Source organism: Dendrobates tinctorius, unplaced genomic scaffold (genome assembly GCF_039654945.1).
Source record: "Dendrobates tinctorius isolate UK_male_01 unplaced genomic scaffold, ASM3965494v1 ptg000064l, whole genome shotgun sequence".
NCBI classification, from domain to species: domain Eukaryota; kingdom Metazoa; phylum Chordata; class Amphibia; order Anura; family Dendrobatidae; genus Dendrobates; species Dendrobates tinctorius.
In genome coordinates, this window is record NW_027361732.1 from 58,794,165 (window position 1) to 58,803,001 (window position 8,837).

Genomic DNA, 8,837 nt, shown 5'->3' on the forward strand with positions numbered 1-8,837 from the left:
CCGCACATGAAGGCTTGCGATCTGCCCACCCTATCTTTATCATAGGGTGCGCAGATGGTGCGCTGGCAGGATTTTACCGTGTGCTGCGCACTTTTGAAGGTGTGCCCTTGTGCGCCAAACGCAGCATGTTGATTTTGGCGCGCACGGCACACCTTCAAAAGTGCGCAGCACACTGTAAAATCCTGCCAGCGCACCATCTGCGCACCCCATGATAAAGATAGGGTGGGCAGATCGCAAGCGTTCATGTGCGGTAGTAGGCGGGGATTAGTGGCGGATGTGTGCAGGCCATCGCTGCGCTATAAAGTGCAAATGTGAAACCGGCCTAAATGGTATTGTATGTGGTTTGGGCCCAGACATCTGGCAACAGCCACACTGAAGACACCGAACCAGACATCAAACACCAGCCTGACTGACAGAATTTCAAACTCCGCTGCAAATCTTCCACCTGCAAGACTCCTGGAGTGTGTAGCCTGGCTGTGTGTTATGCGTGTTCGTGGTTTTTTTTTTAAAATATTTTAATTTTGCAATGTATCTGTTGTAAATTTGCGTTTTTTTATTTTTCATGTATTGTGGTATTTAAAATAAAGAGCAGAGTAGCTCCTATTTTTTGGAAAAAAAAATAATAAAAAAATAAATAAATAAATTGTTTTGAAAAAATCTCCTTTGTATCATTTTAAAAAAGGTAAAATTAAGTTACCATAAAGGTAATTAAAATTTTTTGGTATACAAGTGTGGTTAAAGGTGAGATTGCAACATACCATGAAAAAATGGGTATACACAGCTGAGTTTCAGGGAATTCAAAACCATGCAAACACAGTGGGTATACACAGAAATTAAACACCTCTGTTGAGAGTTTCAGGGAATGCAAACACTGGTATACACAGCAATTACACACTACACGCCTTCAATCACTGGTTACACTCGGTGAGACCTTTAATCACTGGTTACACTCTCGGTGAGAGTTTCAGGGAATGCAAACTGGTATACACAGCAATTACACACCTTCAATTACTGGTTACACTCAGTTACAAAACACAAAGAAAGTGGGTTTACACAAAATATTACACACCTTCAATCACTGGTTACACTCTGAGATAAGGGAATGTAGACATGCAAACACTTAAAATTGCGTATAATTAGTTTCAGGGAATTACACATACAAATTTTTTTTTTTTATTTAACTTTCATATCATTTTCTTTCAGTTCACACAATGAAGCGCCACCATACAAGTAGACACGGCCAGCCCAACCGCAGCAGAGATTCAGACCGCAGCAGGGATCAACAACGCAGCAGACATGACCGGTCAGACCGCAGCAGAAACAACCCTGACCGCAGCAGAGAGGAACAGCCACACCGCAGCGTACAGGCAACCATTAGTTTCCCTGTAAGTATAAAGACCTGAAAGCTTATTATGATCCTTTGTATACTAGCTTAACAAGTGTCTTTATACTTGCAGATCACTTCAAGCACTAACAGCAATGCCGCAGCAGAAAGGGTCGCAGCAGAGAGGGCCAGCCAGGCTGCAGCAGAGAGGGCCAGCCAGACCGCAACAGAGACTGCCAGCCAGGCCGAAGCAGAGACTGCCAGCCAGGCCGAAGCAGAGACTGCCTGCCAAACACTGTTTTCCCTGTAAGTATAAAAGCCTGAAAGCTTATTATGATACTTTGTATAGTAGCTTAACAAGTGTGTTTATACTTGCAGATCAGTTCAGGAAGCAGCTGCCCCAAGCCGTAATGTCTTCTCCTGAAAGCTCCCCCTCACATCATCAGCGAGCTGAGGTAAAAAAAATTTTGTTTTTTTTTATTTAAAATAATTTTTTTGTGGTTAAAAACACTATCCTATTATGTTTTAACAGGAAGCTGATTCAGAGGAGCTTCCAGGAGGAGACGTGCAGGCTGGAGAGACACACGGAGGGGGTACGCAGATTGTAAGTTTAGCACATACACAGATACATAATGCTACACCCAACACAAACATTCATCACAGTGCACACACCATAACTACGCATCCATCCAAACATTTTTTTTTTTCCCACAGTCTTCAGAATCCGGTGCCCGCACTAGAGTGACTCCCAGGACATCCCAGGGTCGTCAAGGCGATGACTCTGGTGGTCGGCAAACGGTAAGTAACCCTATTTTGATAATTGTTTAAATGAACATCATGTGTTTGAATATAATGTAATTTTTTGCTTTTTGTTTTGTTTTTTATCTTCACAGGTTTCACAGCGTGCTCCCCGCAGACATCAGGAGGAGGGTGTCATTATTGATAGTGATGACCTCATCCATGAGGTGGAAATCCGGGAGCCGCTGTGGAACATGGCAAACCGTCTTCATGCCGACCAACCAACCACCCGACGGCTCTGGGATGAAGTCTGTTCTTCAGTTATTGACAACTGGGAGGAACTCAATGCGAGGGCCAGGGATTTTGTGCGTAAGTATTACAACTTCAGTAACTTATATTTCCAGCATGTGAAGTGTGTTGAATACTAAACCTTTTTTTTTTTTTTTGCTTCACAGGTGACAGGGTTATCACACGGTGGCGGTCGCTCCGGGATCGCTTCAAGAGGGACTACAACAAAGAGATTTAGACCCCGAGTGGATCGTCGGGAGGACGCCGGGGACCCCAGTACAAAAACTACAAAGCCCTGGCGTTCCTGCGATCTACAATGGCGTGCAGAAGGTAAATATTCCCCAAACAATTCCTGTAGTAGAAATGTTTAACCAATTTTTTTTTTCAGCAGACTTAAATTAAATATCAATATTTTTAATATACATTTTTTTTTCTTTTTTTTAGCACCATCTGCAGCACTCGGGAGTCTGCATCAGAGTTGCGTCCCTCTGGAGTGATCCCTAGTGAGACCGCCCCCGGTGACCACATCGAGGTATCCGACCCCTCTGTACCTACCCTCTTGTCTGATCCCTCTATCCCCTCCACCAGCACTGGAGCAGCAGGGCAGACTTCATCACATGAAGCTGCTGGTGACGACTTGTTCCCTGTTCCCCACCCCTCAGACACTGCCGCAACATCTCGACCAACTTTTGGTTCTGGCCGGCAGCGTCTGAGGAGTCAGGAAAGGCTGACCTTGTCTGACTGTTTGAGTCTAAACTTAACTGTTCAACAAGGTTTCCACACTTATGGACAACGGTTAACTTCTGGGTTGACCATGATCAATCAAAGTATCATGGAACTCAGAAGATACATGGAACAGATGAGTTTAGAATCAAACCAGACACCGAGACATACCTTTTTTCAATCTGTTGTCCGGCAAATGGAAGGTTTAAGTACTCACCAGCAGATGCGTGTGATGCAAGCCTGTCAGAATGCTCTAGTGGAAGTGCTTGCTGAAGCATCTCATCCTCCCCCTGTCCATCCTCCCCCTGTCTATCCTTCCACAGTCCATCCTCCCCCTGTCTATCTTTCCACAGTCCATCCTTCCCCCGTCCATCCTTCCACCACTATCCATCACACAGCCGTCCCTCCTCCTACCACTCCCTCTCCTTTCTCTAGTTCCCCATTCCATTCTTCCCAGTACCTACCTTCCCCATTGCATTATACCCCAATGCCCTCGCCATACCCACCCCCACATACACCTTCAATGTACCCACAAACCTCGTCTGTCCATCCACTCCCGTCCCAACCACATGTGTTAAACCCCCCTTCCACTTCTGGTCCTCACCAACTCCCTCCCCAGTCCCCTACCCCCCCCCTCGATGTGGTCAACCCTGTTAACCCCTCCAATACTATCTCCACCCAACATTATCATAGTTTGTAATTTACCAAAAAAAAAAATTAAAAAAAGGTAATATACCAAAAAAATTAAAAAAAGGTAATATACCAAAAAAAAAGTTACCAAAAAGGTAACATACCAAAAAAAGTTACAAAAAAGTTAAGAAAAAAAAATGTAAAAAAAAAAAAAAATACAGTTAATACAAATTGTCAGAAATAAACTGTTTTTTTCAAAAAACTTTATTGTGATGTTTATTTTTTGCTTCTTTATTCAAATTACACCAGTGGTGTAAAAGGTAAACACAACACTTGGTAACACAACACTTGTTAACACAACACTGGGTAATATTTCACAGTACACCGGTGGTGTACAAGGTACAAAAAAACACTTGGTAGCACAACATTTGATAACCAACACTTGTGAACATTTCAAAGTGTAAAACGCTTGGTACACAACACTTGGTAACTTTACGCTTGGTACCCAACAATTGGTAACACTGCAAAGTGTAAAACTAAACAAATCACATGGTAAAACAATGCTTGTGCAAAGCAAACACTTGGTAAAATTTCAGATAAAAAAAAAAAAATTACTCACAATTGGTATGAAGAAAATTATATCATGTCATCTTGCCAGTCCACTTGTCCCTCTGGTGTAACAAAATAATCTGCAAAGGTATCCCTAATTCTTGCCACTGAACCAGTACTCCGAAAAGTTTGCTGCTCATAATCCCACAAGGTGGTTTCATACACATTTTCATCGATGGAAACTGGTTCCTTTGAAAGGACAAAATAGTGCAGGATTACACAGGCCTTTACCACCTCATCCACAGTCTCTGTTTTCATTTTCATGGCCATTAACAGTACTCTCCATTTGGCAGTTAAAATTCCAAACGCGCACTCCACCACTCTGCGCGCTCTGGTTAACCGATAGTTATAGATTCTTTTCTGGTGTGTTAATCCACGACTACCATATGGCTTCAGTAGGTGTTTTGAAAGTTGAAAAGCATCGTCGCCAACGCACACAAAAGGCATTGGTGGGCCTGTTGTTCCAGGGAGTGGTCTTGGAGGTGGGAAGTTAAAATTGTCTCCATACAAGCGACGGCCCATGGTGGAAATCTTGAACACCTGAGAGTCATTAGAACGACCGTATGCACCAATGTCCACGGCAATGAATTTGCAGTTTGCATCCGAAATGGCCATAAGCACAATAGAAAAGTATTTTTTATAGTTGTAAAACTGTGAACCAGATCCCATGGGTTTCACAATCCTGATATGCTTGCCATCCACGGCACTGATGCAGTTTGGAAACTGGCAGATTTCTTGAAACTTCTCTGCAATCTCCAGCCAACTCTCCTGTGTTGGCTCTGGGATGTATTCCTCCTGTAGAGAATCCCATAATGCCCGGCAGGTCTGTTGTACAATTCCAGCAATAGTGGAAATCCCAATCCGGAACTGGAAATGGAGGGAGGTGAAGGATTCTCCAGTTGCCAGGAATCTTAAAAAAAGGGAAAAAAAGTAAAATTAATACAAACTACAAGCCATAACATAATAAAAGCCTGCAGAATCTGAAACATTTTAAAAGGTAGATAACTTACCGAAGGGTCACCATCAAACGCTCTGCCGGTGATATAGAAAACCGCATTTGTGTGTCCCTTCTCCGGATTTGTTCTCCAACACGATCCACCAATATCTCAAAGAATTCCATCCACATGCGCACGTAGTTGAAGAACTTGTCCGGATTCTCCCTCAATTCCAGGTACAGTGTGGAAAAAACGCCACGGGTGAACCTCTGCGCATTAATGGGATGAATCCACTGGCGCCGTCTCCTCATACGCAGGATTCGCAGTCTTCTTTTCTCCCTCTCGATAGCAATAATTGCCAACCGATTCAAGTGAAGATCCAATTCCACACAGAAGCTGTAAATACTCGCAATAACTCCTTCCAGACTCGCACTAACTCCTTCCATCGCTGCCACTAGCTCTAAAACCTTTCAAAGAAATTGTATCACAACACCCTAGATATATTTCTCCCTAGTTTCCAGCATCCAATCACATTTGAGAGCATTTTCCAAGAGCCAATCATATTTGGGAGCATCCCATTTGGAGGTGTGGAAAAACGGATCCGCAAGAAAACGGATCCAATGGATGACAAAAACGGATGCAAACTGATGGAACGGATCCGTTTTGTTGAGGATCCGCCGTAAAATCGGTATGGCGGATCCTCAACAAAACGGATCCGTTCCATCAGTTTGCATCCGTTTTGTTTTCATTTTTGCGGATCCGCCAATTTCAAATTTTGGCGGATTTTGACTGATGGCAAAAAACTTAAGTGTGAAAGAGGCCTAAGGTGATCACCTGAACCAAATCTTATTTAACGAAGGAAAGTATAAAAAACCCTGCTGTGGTCTTCACAATCCTTTTGCAATAGGACAAGCTGGATTGCAAAACAAGTGCTAGTAATATCCCAAAAGTAATAGGAATGATAAAATAACTTTTAATCATGCCAAAGGAGTTGAAAAGAAAAGTCTTGAGTTAGGAAAAGAAAGGCTCAATTCTGGCTTTACTAGCAGAGCGATACAGTGAGCGTCATGTTGCCTCAATACTTAAAAGTTCTAAGATGGCAGTCCATTACAATAAGGTCAAGCAGCAGACATTGGGGACAACAAAGCTACAGACCGTCAGAGGGCGAAAACGGGATGACCGTCATCTTATTCAAATGTGACTCAGCCACTGCAGGATGATATCAAGTGACCTACAAAAGGAATGGCTAATGGCAGCTGGGGTGAAGTGCATGGCAAGAATAGTTTGTAACAGGCTCCTAGAGGCAGGGCTCAATTCATGTGAAGCTAGAAAAAAGCCTTTCATCAATGAGAAGCAAAGGAGAGCAAGGCTGAAGTTTGCAAAAGACTATAAGGATTGGACCATAGAGGACTGGAGTAAGGTAATCTTCTCTGATGAGTCTATTTTTCAGCTTTGCCCAACACCTGGTCATCTAAGTGTTAGATGGAGACCTGGAGAGGTGTACAAGCCACAGTGTCTTGCACCCATTGTGAAATTTGGTGGAGGATCGGTGATGATCTGGGGATGCTTCAGCAAGGCTGGAATTGGGCAGGTTAATCTTTGCGAAGGACGTATGAATCAAGCCACATACAAGGTTATCCAGGAAATACAGTTGATTCCATCTGCTCAGGCAATATTCCCCAACTCAGTGGACTGGTTTTTCCAGCAGGACAATGCACCATGCCACTGAGCTAGGTCAAGCAATATGGGGATGAAGGACCACCACATCAAATCACTGTCATGGCCAGCCCAATCTCCAGACCTGAACCCCATTGAAAACCTCTGGAATGTAATCAAGAGGAAGATGGATAGTCACAAGCCATCAAACAAAGAAGAACTGCTTATATTTTTGTATCAGGAGTGGCATAAGATCACCCAAAAGCAGTGTGAAAGACTGGTGGAAAGCATACCAAAACGCATGAAAACTGTGATTAAAAATCATGATTATTCCACAAAATATTGATTTCTGAACTCTTCCTGAGATAAAACATTGGTATTATTGTTTGTAAATGATTATGAACTTGTTTTCTTTACATTATTTGAGGTCTCCAAGCACTGCAATTTTTTTGTTATTTTGGCCATTTCCCATTTTCTGAAAATAAATACAAAATTTAGCGTTTAGAAATTCGAAGACATGTTGTCAGTAGTTTATAGAATAAAAGAGCCATTTACATTTATATATATATATATATATATATATATATATATATATATATATACTGCTCAAAAAAATAAAGGGATCACTTAAACAACAGAATATAACTCCAAACAATTCTTTAGGTTTCAGCCTTACACAGAATTAGAATATGAGTAATGAAATATGCTATATATACACTGCTCAAAAAATAAAGGGAACACTTAAACAACAGAATAAAACTCCAAGTAAATCAAACTTCTGTGAAATCAAACTGTCCACTTAGGAAACGACATTGACTGACAATCAATTTCACATGCTGTTGTGCAAATGGAATAGACAACAGATGGAAATTATTGGCAACTATCAAGACACCCTCAATAAAGGAGTGGTTCTGTAGGTGGGGACCACAGACCACATCTCAGCACCAATGCTTTCTGGCTGATGTTTTGGTTACTTTTGAATGTTGGTTGTGCTTTCACACTTGTGGTAGCATGAGATGGACTCTACAACCCACACAAGTGGCTCATGTAGTGCAGCTCTTCCAGGATGGCACATCAATGTGAGCTGTGGCAAGAAGGTTTGCTGTGTCTATCAGCGTAGTTTCCAGAGGCTGGCTGGAGCCTCGTACTTGGCTAGATTACAGGCCAAGGGTGCATTGTTCCCCTGTATGGCAGTTTTTTCTGAAACTCGTTCAGACAAAACAACTGCAATTTGTACCATCTGCCAAACCAAGCTAAGAAGTGATTGGTAGCCCTGAAAATGTTGCCATTTTGACTTGTGGAAACTGAGTCTTTTCCTGACCTCTCTTTGGTGGCAGTACCATGGTACTCGATTACCATCCGACACCATTTTTCCTGGTGTGCCGTCAATGCGTTACATAAGCATGTGTTACACAATATCAGCCGTACTCTGATCAATGCATTCACAGGGAAGTTCTACTTTACCACAGACAGGTGGACAAGTTTGTGTGGACAGGGATGCTACATTTCCCTTATGGTACACTTTCTGAACCTGGTGGAGTCTTGGACAGAGTCATCCCACCTCTTACCCTCACCAAGAATAGCGGTCCCAACTTCCATCCGGGTTTCAGTCTTCTTGTATTACAGTTCTTATCTCTATTCCGCCTCCTCACCTGAAGCTCTGGTTTAGCTTAAGCTCATCCATTTAGGTGATAAAGCTCACAACGCAGTCTACCTGTTGAAGGTGATAAAAGAACAGACCAATCAGTGGCTATCCTCGCTAAACCTCCAACCAGGTCTGGTTGTGTGCAATAATGGGTGTAACTTGGTGGTGACTTTAAAGCTCGGCAATCTGGAAAACACATTACATGAATGGCACACTTGCTGAACTTGGTTGTACAGCGTTTTTAAAAACATACCCTGACTTGTCGAACCTAGTTGCCAAGGTATGGCAT

At 42.6% G+C, this 8,837-nt stretch overlaps 1 long non-coding RNA gene across 1 annotated transcript; it reads left to right on the forward strand.

Annotated features, from left to right (window-relative positions):
* Positions 1-1,882: 1,882 nt before the first annotated feature.
* LOC141094625 (uncharacterized) lies at positions 1,883-2,735 on the forward strand. Its single transcript, XR_012233133.1, has 2 exons — positions 1,883-2,431; positions 2,518-2,735. It is a non-coding gene; the product is annotated as an uncharacterized lncRNA (long non-coding RNA).
* The last annotated feature ends 6,102 nt before the right edge of the window (positions 2,736-8,837 follow it).